This window comes from Dermacentor albipictus, chromosome 1, assembly GCF_038994185.2.
Source record: "Dermacentor albipictus isolate Rhodes 1998 colony chromosome 1, USDA_Dalb.pri_finalv2, whole genome shotgun sequence".
Classification (NCBI taxonomy): Eukaryota; Metazoa; Arthropoda; class Arachnida; order Ixodida; family Ixodidae; genus Dermacentor; species Dermacentor albipictus.
The window spans coordinates 428,529,975-428,542,189 of record NC_091821.1 but is presented as its reverse complement, the minus strand read 5'-3'; the positions used below and the strand labels follow the sequence as shown (position 1 = coordinate 428,542,189).

Below are 12,215 nucleotides of genomic sequence, written 5' to 3'. Positions count from 1 at the left end.
TGCCTGTTAAAAAGAAATGCCTGTGGCAAATTTGCGCAATTGTTACCCCTAATCTAAGTAACTCTATGAGGAGGCCGGTATTTCTACGAGAGATTAAAATTACTAATTACATAATTACCATATTTACGCTGATTAGCTCATTTTTCTTTTTACATTATGGCACATATTTTCATCTAGGAATTGTAGCCAGTGAGTATGCAAGGCATGTCGACTTAGAACGAATCCTGAGGATGGCACCGGTTTCTAGAGAGAGAGAGAAAAAAAAAGATGCACAGAAAGGCAGGCAGGTTAACCAGAGGCAGTTCCGACCGGTTTCTAGATTTGTGCCATTATTATTATTTGTTTTGCACACATATACACATATACACAGGTAACAGGAAAGGGAAAGCGAGGAGCAGGCTGGCAACTGCCACCGGAAGGGGCACAACGCCTGCCTACTCTTCTGAAGGGAGGCGACAGCAACATAGAAATGGAAGATAGGAAGGAGGGGAGGAAAAAGTAAAAAGGAAAGGAGAGCAACAGGACAAATCTAAAGACCAAAGTAGAACACTGCAATAGGACAAATCTAAAGACTAAAGTAGAACTCTGCAGCCGGAATTAAAGTGACGCCGCGTCGAACAGCCTCCACAATTATAAACCACGTCCATGGCTAGTTCGCTATGCGGCTGATTGTGTTCTCCACGATGAGACGCCAAGTGAAGCTGCACGTAATCACCGTATCACGTAATCACCTGCACGTAATCACCAGTTCACAATATACACTACAAGGTGTTTGAACCCGCCACCTCCCATCTTCTTTGTGCCATCAAACTTGCGGTAATAATTCACCGTTATTCCACCTAGATTTTTTTTTTTTTAGAAAACGCTGTTTTATGCATCGAAGCACGAAAAGTAACTGAAAAGCCAATGCATCTCGTCGGACACTTTGAAAATTAGTATATCGAAACTGGTGTAGTCCTCAAAATTCGTTTCAAGTGGATATGCTTTGCGTACTGGCTAGCTATAACTTGTATATTGAAATATGTGAATAATTACAGAGTTACCTAGCGTAATTATGTTAATTACTAATTACCTATTCTGATTTCTCGTAGAAGCAATGTCCGCCTCATCGAGTAACTTAGATGAAGGGTTAGCATCAAGGGCGCTATCTGTCACGGGCAATCTTTAAAAATTGGGTGCAGCTAAAAAGGAAAAAAAAAAGAGGCACCCTGTATACACCCTGAAAGAGGCGCTACAGGAGGAGCAAGTGCCGTCCCCGACTACCAGTCGAACGCGTATTCTCAACATCATCGCTATACGACCACCGTCTCCACCACCACCATTAGAAATATCAAGGACGGCTGCCGACCAATGGCACACGGCGCTTACTATCGAACAAGTTGATAGAAATTCGGACCATGGTCGGCGTGGTCCAAGGCTACTAACAAGGAAGTTACTTTGCTCTCTTTCCGAGCAGTCACCCTCGCCATTTCCCTGGCCTCACTTTTCCCCGGCGCTCCACATCCGATGCGTCATGGCGAAGGAAACGCAAAATCCACCCGAGCATCCTGCGTCAGAATGAAGTAGCTGCCGCTCCCTACGGGCACCCATGACGTCCGTGAGTTTACCTTGCGCCACGGCGCTGTGAGTCTTGACCTCCCAGATAGAGAGTACCAAATCTGAGAGCCTATAAATACGCACAAGCTCCCCTTCCCCCCCCCCCCCCCCACACACACACCTATCCCGGAAAGTATTCGGCGTTAGCGGATACCCTAGTAGATCTTGGAAAGGGCAAAGGCCCGGTGAACGTTCTCCTTGCTTATTTTCCTTCCTCCGTCGGTTCAGTGGCCCTCTGGCGGACCTCGAGTTTGGGCCGCGCCTTTCGTGCGGTATTCCTCTCGAACAGTTCTGTCCTGGCTTGCGGTCGAGCTAAAACGTTCTACTATTCTCGCTCGTATTTGTTTTTCACATTTATTGTGGTATAGTTTGAGGAACCTTTGTGACCTTCCTTTCTTGTTTTTCGTTGTTAATATTCGTCTTTTTGGTTTTCGTTTCCGCACGAGCAATTTTTTTTCTTTAGCCTTTCTCCTAGCCCTCTTTGACAGCTCCCTGTAACCGCACTTCCCACGTCGTTTCCTTCGTTTTTTTTTTTCCAAGTCCTAATAGGGATGGCGACCTTTGTCCGCTTCTGTATCTACGGTTCTCGGGTGCCCACAATGGCTATTCGTGAGGTCTGCCGGAAGCTTCCACTGGCCGCGTTTTTTTTTTTTCTTCTCGAGATTGAGGAACCTTTGACCCATCGTCCTGAGGATACTTCTTGAACGTTGCAGACACCTGCTGACCTTTATATTTATTTTATTTATTTCTTGTGCGGGAGGAAACATCCTTTACTTATTTTTTTTTTGTCAGGCATCTTTCTCTCTATATTTTCTCTCTGTTAGTTTCGATCATGAAAATAATTCGCTAGTGCCACGGGTATAACGTACAAGATCGCACACCCCAACGACGAGTATGTCATACCGATACACAACAGAATGACGCAGCAGGCTATTAAGTTGGCAAATTTTCCATATCGTCGCAGCTACGAAAGAAAAATGGCACCAATCCATCACGACTGGCCGAGTGCTCTTTATTCTTCTTTCTTTTTTGGCATACGGCGACCACCACAAACAGAGCCAAGAGATCAAATGCCCTTGTTTTATATTCCGGACCGCGCGTGACCTTTTATTATTTTTTTGTTTTGTTTCCGAACAGCACTGACATAATGCTTCTAATGCGAGCACTGCGGCTTCCGGGCTTTCAGTGGAGGAAACACCGAGTACAGATGGGTGGGAGAAAGAGAGAAAACGGTCCGGTGTGGGATATCGACGTTGGGACCATCTTTTCTCTCTGCGTGATCAAAATCTCGTTAGGGAGTCCCCTCGTCGCTACTCTATATACGGCTTCGCGTGCTCTTTTGTTCTGTTCGTGGATCCTCCATTAATAGGTTCCATATATATATATATAACGTTTCGTGGACAGAAGAAACCCATCACAATGCATTGGCGCTCCGCTGCGATGATTTCACTTTCGGTGATGAACGCTGGCGCCGTATGTGCGTGTGTTCGTGCTGTGTGCTCCGAGCACTGCGGGCGCCTCCCGCTACCGAACGGTGGAAAGAAACAGCCGCACTATCGACGAGATTTCTCCATTTCAACCATATTAGGCTGTGACTTATGCGAGAACCATTCCCCAATTAGCGCCGTTTTGACTTTGAAGAGAGGGAAGCCGCTCTTGGATGTTGTGAGTACAGGATTAGCGCGCACTGGTCGTGTCGCTGTTTGAGAATTTAATTAGGACGCGCAGTGAAACTACGGAAATTAATGGGGCCCACCAAGGTGCGCCGTGAGAGCCTAAAGGAACTCTGTTCTGTTCCATTTCTTTATTTATTTTTCTGTCGCACCTCGTAGTTACAGCGATGGGTTACGTAACTCATCGTCACAAGTTTTTAATGCTGCGTCTTACTAGCGATCCACTTAAGTTGTTGAAAAGACCGAACGTCTTTGAATTGCGTCCATCGTCATGACTTCGCGGAGTAACCGGCTGTTCACTCGACGCAAAGAACCGCGATCGATGCCGCAGCTCAAGATCTTGCTCTTAGTAAAAGGTATTCCATCTAAACGTTGATCTTCAAAGGCAGGACTGTCAAATGGTCGGCATTCTGTTGTTTCTTAGCCACCACAGGTGTTGAAATAAGTGTTGTCAGTCATCCCCAAAAAATGATGAATTCTTGAATCCAACGCCCAAGCGCTATCGAAAGATTATGAGTTGCTTCGCATCGGGGAAGTCCAGGTAGCAAGTGCGGTTACATCGGGGACTCGAGTGAGCGCAAGTGATGATGGATGAAATCAGGCTTACGCCGTTTACGGACATATTACGCACATATTTGCTCAGATAACCGTGCTGTGTCATTTACGGATAAAGTAATCAAAATACCGGGCTTTAAGCGCCTTGCGAGCAGCACGTGAAGTACTATCGTAGAAGAAAAGTCCACGGTGTCAAAGAACTCGACAACCTGTTTAAAAAAAATTAATAAATATAGAAACTAGAACTCCCTTTTTGGTAGGATGGCTTCTTGCCAAACGCACCTCCCTCCCACCTCCCCCCCTCCCTCCCCATTTCGGTCAAAATCAGCGGCGCGAAAGTGAACGCTCTTTCGACGTCACACCCTCCGTCAAGCTCTCGCCGTTCCTGTCACCAGGCCGTCGACGCTGCTCGAAATATTACGACCCGGCGACTCGTTAGCGGTGTTCACTCCTTCACGATCGGCTACACCTTCTTGCAGCGCAACTCGCCTCCTCCTCCCCATCGCTCCCCGAGATTGATGACGGTGCCGCATGTCGGCCGTCGGCCGACGCGATCTCTACGTCGGGTAGCAGCCATGCGTGTCCGTCGATGAACCCGCCGCGGAACCCCCTTCCACCCACGCCGTACTCCACGTTCCTCCTGCAGCTTTGCCGTTCTCGTCAAAAGTTCGCAGCGGCGTTTCTCCATGGGCGTGTGCCCCGCCGCCATCTAAAGAGGAGCGGGCGGCTTCGGCGAACTTTTTTTCAACAGAAAAGGCGAACCCAGCTGCCAAAACAAAACAAAAGTAAAGCTGAGAAAAAATAAATTGGTCGTTTGCTCAGGGCCCAGAGTATTGTGAGATTATGAGAGAGAGATAGGAGGAGGAGAAGAAGAGTAGTACGTGTGTTCGTGGGTCCGTCCTGCACGCACGCGTACAGCGGAGCTAACGGAGCGAACTTTCTCGAAGCGTTCGGGCGAAACGCCTTAGCCCGGCTAGAAGTTGGGGCCGTGGCTCGATAGCTTCTCTCAGCGTACACTCCTCCTCCGCAGGAACCTTCGTCCCCGCTAGTCATCCCCTTTCTCCCCGTTTCTCCCTGTCTGCCCCTCTCCCTCGCACACTCGCTGCCGTGCCTCCTCCAAAACCACACCCTGTCGTCAATCTGGTCATCATCGTCGGCACTGACCCCGCCACAACGTGAAGCTCTCGTAGCCTTTTCTTGTTTCTTTCGAGGTTTCTTTTTTTTATCATCTTTGCTATCATTTCCTTAGCTGCCGGTGTTGTAATTGCGTGACTCACTCTTTCTTACGCGCCGGTCTTTTGTACGAAAAGGTATTGACTTCAGGATGAGCGATGACATCGATTCCCAGTGAGATGGCAGCGATAACGTACGCCTATGTGCGCACGCGTAGACCCACAGGAGAAAGAGTGCAGTTGTTCAGGGGGCCGCGTTCATCGTGTCGGCCGACGGGGATAGGGATAGCGTTCGAACCGATGACCTGGTCGGCAGCACCTCGGCCTTTCGTGACCTTTAATGCTCCGCCTTGCGACATCTCCAGCGCGTGCGTGCATAAATAAAAGCATATCTACGTCGGTCCACATTGTTGTCATTATTGTGTTTGCATACTTGCTCGGCCCAGTGTAGCCAGTCGGGCTCTCTCCTGGTTAACCTCCTTACATGCATTTTCATGGTTCCTTTGACATATTATACCAGATACTTATGATAGTGATGTATTCGACTCGCTTTCGATATCTATCGCTTTCCATTCGATAACCTCTGGCGCGCTTTCCGCGTCGCTGCGGTTTCTCCATAATAGCACACCTCCGTCGAGCATCACTGTTGGGCGTCGTTTTCATTGCCGCCATTTCCTATTTTCTCGCAGTATTAGGGAATTTCTGTGCCACGCACACCGGGAAAATATTACGCCCTAAAGAAAGCGAAAAACAAGATAGTTAAAGCTTACTTCTTTGTACTTAATTGACTCACTGCGGCTGCCACATGCTCTCGCTGCGGATAGTGCCATTTTCTGCGCGAGGAACTTGTTGCTATTGATTCCTTTTCAAACATGGCACATACCCACGAGGGGAATTAGCCACACAAATAAGAAATAGGTTAACTAAATGAGAAATTAAATGAAATAAAGGTATTTTTCTGGAATAGCTAGTTACTAAACCTATTTAATGAGAAAATATAGCAAACTTTTCAAAAAATAAAAAGATTGAAAGAACATGTGACATAATCTCAGCAGAGAAACAGATCCCCCTATAGCAACATCTTCGTTGCCAAGCAGAAAACGTTGTCCTCGTCCCCAACGGTAAACTGCATGCTCGCCGTGGCATCCGAAATACGCGCACGCCCGGACGTAGCAACCACTACCACAGTCTGCGCGGCGCAGAAAATTCCGCGAAAGCTTCCAAGCGCACCCGTCGCGTTGGCTCAGTGGTGGTGGCGTTGTGCCGCTGAACACGAGGTCGCCGGTGCAATTCCCTGTCGCAGCCGCCGAATTCTGATGCAAATGAAATGCAAAAAAAGAAGACTCCTGTATATATACTTAGATTTATGCTCGCTCGAAAGGACCCCGGCAGATGGTATTTTATCAATCAGGACGCTCTACTGTTATACGGCGTCCAATGTACGGCGTCCCTCATAGACCAACCCACAATTTCCTACTGCCAAGTGCGAAAGCTTCAATATACGACGCCCATCATAGACCAACCCACAATTCGCAACTACTAAACGCGAGAACTTCAATATACGGCATCCCTCATAGACCAACCAACAGTTTCCAACGACTAAATGTGAAAGGTTCAACATCCGGCGTCCCTCATAGACCAGTCCAGAATACCCAACTACTAAACGCGAAAAGTTCAATATACGGCGTCTCTCATAGACCAACCCATAATTTCCAACTACCAAAGGCGAAAGCTTCAATACAAGGCGTCCCTCATAGACCAACCCACAATTCCCAACTACTAAACGCGAAAAATTCACTATGCGCTGTCTCTCATAGAGCAACCCACAATTTCCAACTGCTAAGCGCGAGGACTTCAATATACGGCGTCCCTCATAGACCAACCCACAATTCGCAACTACTAAACGCGAAAGCTTCAATTAGGCGTCCCTCATAGACCAACCCACAATTTCCAATTACCAAACGCGAAAGTTTCACAATGGTCAGGTTAGTAGTGCGTGTGGTTATAACTTCGTGTTGCTACAGCGTCGCCAGTTCGACCTTCGTTGGTGATGGTGGATAAAGTGCGGTTTTCTTCGCCCTCTGGCAAAAATGAACCTGACGACGAAATCGCATCCTGTTGATACAAACAAAAAAAACGTCACTCTTGCCACCACAGAAGGAGCTGAGTGATCCAGAAAAGATGCACAAATGAAAAAGGGGTGTTGCGACGCCACCTTGTGAAGTTTTTGCACCCTCTCGCCATGGTGTCGTGACAATGTCTGCATGTGCTCGGTTACCTCGTTTTTGGTTTGTCACTATAGAGACTGCACTATACACCACACCCCAAAAGGAGCCAAAGCAGCGATATTGGCGTGTTTCGGCAGCTTTCACTGCGCCGTACTACGATGCAAATCCGCGAAGACACAGTGATATCTGCGACGACACATTCACGGGCCTGCGCTGGAGTTTCGGGGCGAAATTCAAAGAAAAAAAAACCGGAAGCTTGGGTCTTGTTTCAAATGAACAACCCTGAAGGTTGTTGACTGTAACATTCCCCGCAACCTCGTACCGCGAAATTAGTAACATTAAAATTCTGGAAGAATAATTTATCAAGCTTTATTGATTTAGTGCTTCTTTCTCATATCGCTTTATTTGCTGTCGCAGTAAAAGACATACATCGAGGCAGACGTCGACTCTGTTTACTAGACCCTGACATACATTTGCGTTCTTCGTGTGAAGTACGGTCGTGTTTTCCATTGATAGTAGAGTCGGAGTGAAGTCTTCTGAGGTGTAGCCAATTAACTAAAATATGAATTTTGTTGTTACTTACAACCCCTGGAACTTCTCGCTCCTTGTGCGTACGTATGTCAAATGAGCGTATTCAAAGAAATTCTTCAATTCCCCCCGTCTCCTATACTTTTTTATATACTTTCTATTTTCTTCTATATTATTCTATGTAATAATTTCTGTTTTTGTATAATGTACTTTCTTGTTCGCGCGCTTTCTACCATAGGAAGTTTCTCGTTTATCTCTCTCTCCCTCACGGTGGAATGTCATAATATTTATAGAATAGTCGCTTATCACATTTCTACATTGTAGCAGTTATGAAACGTGTATTTTGCTCACAACTTAGTTTAAATTAAAGCTCAGTTTAAACTACCTGTAATGCACTGTTCAGCAAAAAGCAAAAGCAATCATTGAAGGCGTTCACGGGATATGGACCTAACGACTGTGCATTAAATTTGTGCCATGACCCCCCTCCCTCATTTACCTCTAAGCAGGCGAGGGAAAGGGGGTGAGGCCCCTCTTGCCTCAAGTTAGCGCAGATCCATGGTAACGCGCTGTCAATGCGGTCGAATGAAAAAGAAATGACATACATATTGACGAGCAACCCTTGTTCAGGCTATAGAGAACAGACATTTTTGTTACGGCGAATCCAGATTATTCTGTGCAAATTGTCTTACTCACAAACAACTCCGCCTGTTCTGTGACGAGGCCTATCAGGAAGAGGTAGCAGTGATTTCTTACAATTCAGTTGTTGAAACTGACAGTAATACCATCATTAGCTGAAAGATTCGAGGAAAAATTAAAACGCCGTGAGAGTGTGGTGGAGCGACAAAGACATTGAAAGAGAGAGCCATCTCGCCTGACTGATGGACCTCCTTCCTGACCTCGATTTAACGGTGGCCTGTTCCACGCATGCGTGGAACGCTTCTCCGTGCGTCGGAATAATAAAGAAATCTGAATAAGCGGAAAATATTTCGTAAACTATGCGACATCACCCACAAACTTCCAGGCTGCCCGAATGAATAACCCGTGCATAATTCTGTACCACTTTCGTTCCAGTTGTTTGCGTCGCTACAACACAATGTATTGCATCTAGCTGTACCACACTCGAGTACAACGCAGGTGCAAGAACCGCTCCATTCTAGGAGAACAGAGGGCGTGTCATCTTGTTCTAGCCACGCTATCTTTGCTGTGCCGTGCAAGGAGGAAGATGCACGGTAAAACTGCATGCGCGGTGGCCCTCCACAAAGCGGACGCCTCCAGGCCTCTTTGCAAAGCGCTCCATGGAGCTCACGATCAAGAACCGTGACATGCATGTGCATCCGTAACATCCAAGCCGAGTACGCCTCCTTTAAATAAAAAAAAAAGGAACTGCAAGAACGAAGGAGCCGTTGTATCGAGTTTCGGATTTGCCACACGGCGTGGTCCGGGCGCGTCACGCTCCATCTGCCGCAGAAGAATCCCACTGAGCCTGGCGTGGTCCCGCGCCCGGAACGTCCTTGTACTGCGATTCCTCCCCCCCCCCTCCTCACTCCGCCGAGCCTTCCGGGATCCATCGAGGCCGGATCGATCGTCATGCATTTCTGTTGTTGTTGTTGTTGTTGTTTTCTCGAAAACTTCGCTTCAGTCATCGGCGCAGCGCCAGATGGCCGCGTATGAGACAGTTGCCGTGGTGGCCTCTCTGTGCAACTGTTAAACTCCTATAGGAGAGAACGCTGTGTACCTTGCAGACGTACTGTGGAAACACGTCTGTAAAAAGAAAGCAGTCGAGAATGAGGTAAATGATTATTGTATGCGGAGTTTTCGATAATCGGGTGCGCCCCGATCCTTACTTCAGCACGCTAAGGTTGAAGATTGGGCGGCTAGACGCAAAAGAGAACACTAGGCGCAAAAGAAGCTAAAGAGAGTATGTGGGCGCAAGCACGTTTTTGTTTGTTTGTTTGCTTTTGTCAAGTTGCACTGTCCTCGAGTCTGTGGTGCAATACGTCGTTACGCATCTGAGTAATGTTTTAATTAATTTTTTTTATCTTCGTCATCAGGCGGGGGAGTGTAGGGGGGAGGGTGGGCTACGTCCTGTGGACTCACTCGTGCGTGTGCAATTTACGGCAAACGCTGACGCTTCCGCTGGGCTTATCAAAACAGTACATCCAGTTCAACCTGTCTGTAATATCGCATTCCAGTCACATATCGAAACAGTACTAATCGAATAAAGATTGCTCCTTTTCGTACGTGTGTGCATTTGAAATGTGGTGTCAGTAAAACGAGGATCTATACAGTGCTACAGCCGCCCACTCTCACCACTTCCCCTGATCCCAGTACGCCCACTTCCTTCGTTTCTGACTCTGCGAGGGTTCGCTCCAGTACAGTTCTTGTCTTCGCGTTTTCCTTCGCTCATACGTATATATATATGAAGCGTGCTTATATATAGTGCGCCCCGCTGTATAACTTACAGAGTAAGGCCATTTGCCTTTCGATTACCCTCGTCCTCTCCTTCTCCCTGTCTTCTCTCTCTCTCTCTCTCTCTCTCTCTCTCTCTCTCTCTCTCGCTGTCTGTATATTTCCTTTCCGTCACTGCCTGGATGATCGATGCGCAAACGAGATTGAGGCGGCCGTGACGTTGGCGCTTGGCACGGTCCCTCCTGCGAGGAAAGGCTTCATAGATTAATGGCACCACCTGTACGCAGATCGCCAAGCCGTCAGCTTCTCTTCCTTCGTGCACAGACGCTTCCGTTTTTCTTTTTTGCCTTCGTTAGTGCAGCACTCAGCTTTACTTCGCTGCATACACAGACTCGTCTCTTAATATTATTCACGCGATCATACTCTGAATGTGTCCCCATCGAGCGAGAATGATGGAACGCCATTGCGGAAACTTTTTGGTTGTTGCTTCTTTTTTGCTTAAACCTGGCCGTTGACAAACGAGCAAGGTCGATAGTTAACGAGCGCAAAATTATGACGTTGGACTTTACATCTCTTAGCGTCTAAAGTTATCCATTCGCTGGCAACCAGCGTAAACGTGAAACCGCAGCGAAAAAAAAAAAGAAGAAACGCAGTCGGCTGCTTCGCGGTTTCGCTGGTTGCCTGCCGTGGAGCCATTTTAACTCGCCCAAATCAATATAACTTGAAAAAGAAAGCAGAAGAAAGAACGAACATCGGTCACGCGTTCTCAGAGCACTTTTTCTATGCGGTAAAGTGGACTGATGGGCGGACTGGCTCGTCAGTGCCACTCGCATCGCACCGTACCGCTAACGGGGAAACACTTCAGAACGGACACGAACGGAGTTCCAGCCTGAACTACCTGCTACTTCCGAGTTACTAGCTCGTTCTGACCAAACGACCGAGTTTTCGAAAGCTGAAGGAAAATAGTCAATACTGCCTTGCAAGGGCGTCTAGTTTCACCCAAGGTTCTGTAAGAAAGAAGCACTCAGCGCAGAAGTAAGTATGCATTTGTGTGGGGACGCTATAGCGTGCCATGAAGGTCGCTATGGTTTGTCAACTGGGATATCTAAACGGAAAAATTATTGTGTGCGTGTATGTGTATATGTGTGTGCGTGTGCTTGCGTGCGTGCGTGTAACAAACCAGTAAGTAGAGTAAGAACCGGACTGTCCTTGAGCTGCCTCAGGGTCTCAGGAGGACATGGCAGCTCGTACCCTGTGAAGGGCACTGGTGATTCAATGGATGGTATGCTATCGCGGTTGTGTTGTTTTCCATGCGCAAATCGTGCATCACGGGTTCGATGTTCAGTTAAAGAGTGTTAAAGAGAGACTCCATGTGACCGCAAATTCGTGCGCAACTGAATGGGACAGAGATATATCTCTGAGGGAGATAGAGAATCAGCGCACGTGTAGACAAAATATTCTGTCAAGGAAGAAACACAGGAGAAAAGAGAATGGAAGCGTTCTTCTTTCTTTGTCCCTTATGTCATTCCATGCAGCATTGGGCGCGTTCCGCCATTTCAAACAATGGCAGAGTTAGATTGTGGTACATTTATTCCCAGTTGAGTGCAGCTATCTATTGAAAAATTCACAGCTGTCCTTAGCTATCACTTAAGAGAGGCGAAGGCGAAATCCTTGTGAAGTCTACTACAATCCACCTTAATCTACATTCGTTCACCTTAATTGACCTTAATCTACCTTAATCCACGCAAATACATTTTATTCACGCTAATTCACCCTAGTACACCTTAATCCGCCCTATTGCACCTTAAATCACCCTAATCCACCTTAATCCTCATTCATCCACTTCAATCGGCTTAATATATCTTAATCCACTCTCGTCCATCTTAATCCAATCAATCATTAATTAACTCTGCTAATCATGACTCACCTCTTATACGCGGCTGACATGCTTTGGTTCGCTTCTGGCCTTCCTTGGGTCAGGTGATATTTTCTGTACCTCACAACGTGACCTTGAAACATAAGAGATCTAAACGTTTCGCCTTAATAAGTTTATA

General features: G+C 47.1%; 1 protein-coding gene across 2 annotated transcripts in view; it reads left to right on the top strand.

Moving 5' to 3' along the window:
• The window catches only part of LOC135897508 (acetylcholinesterase-like), a 121,373-nt gene that overhangs the window by 94,682 nt on the left and 14,476 nt on the right, over positions 1-12,215 (top strand). The gene's annotated exons all lie outside the window — the stretch shown is intronic.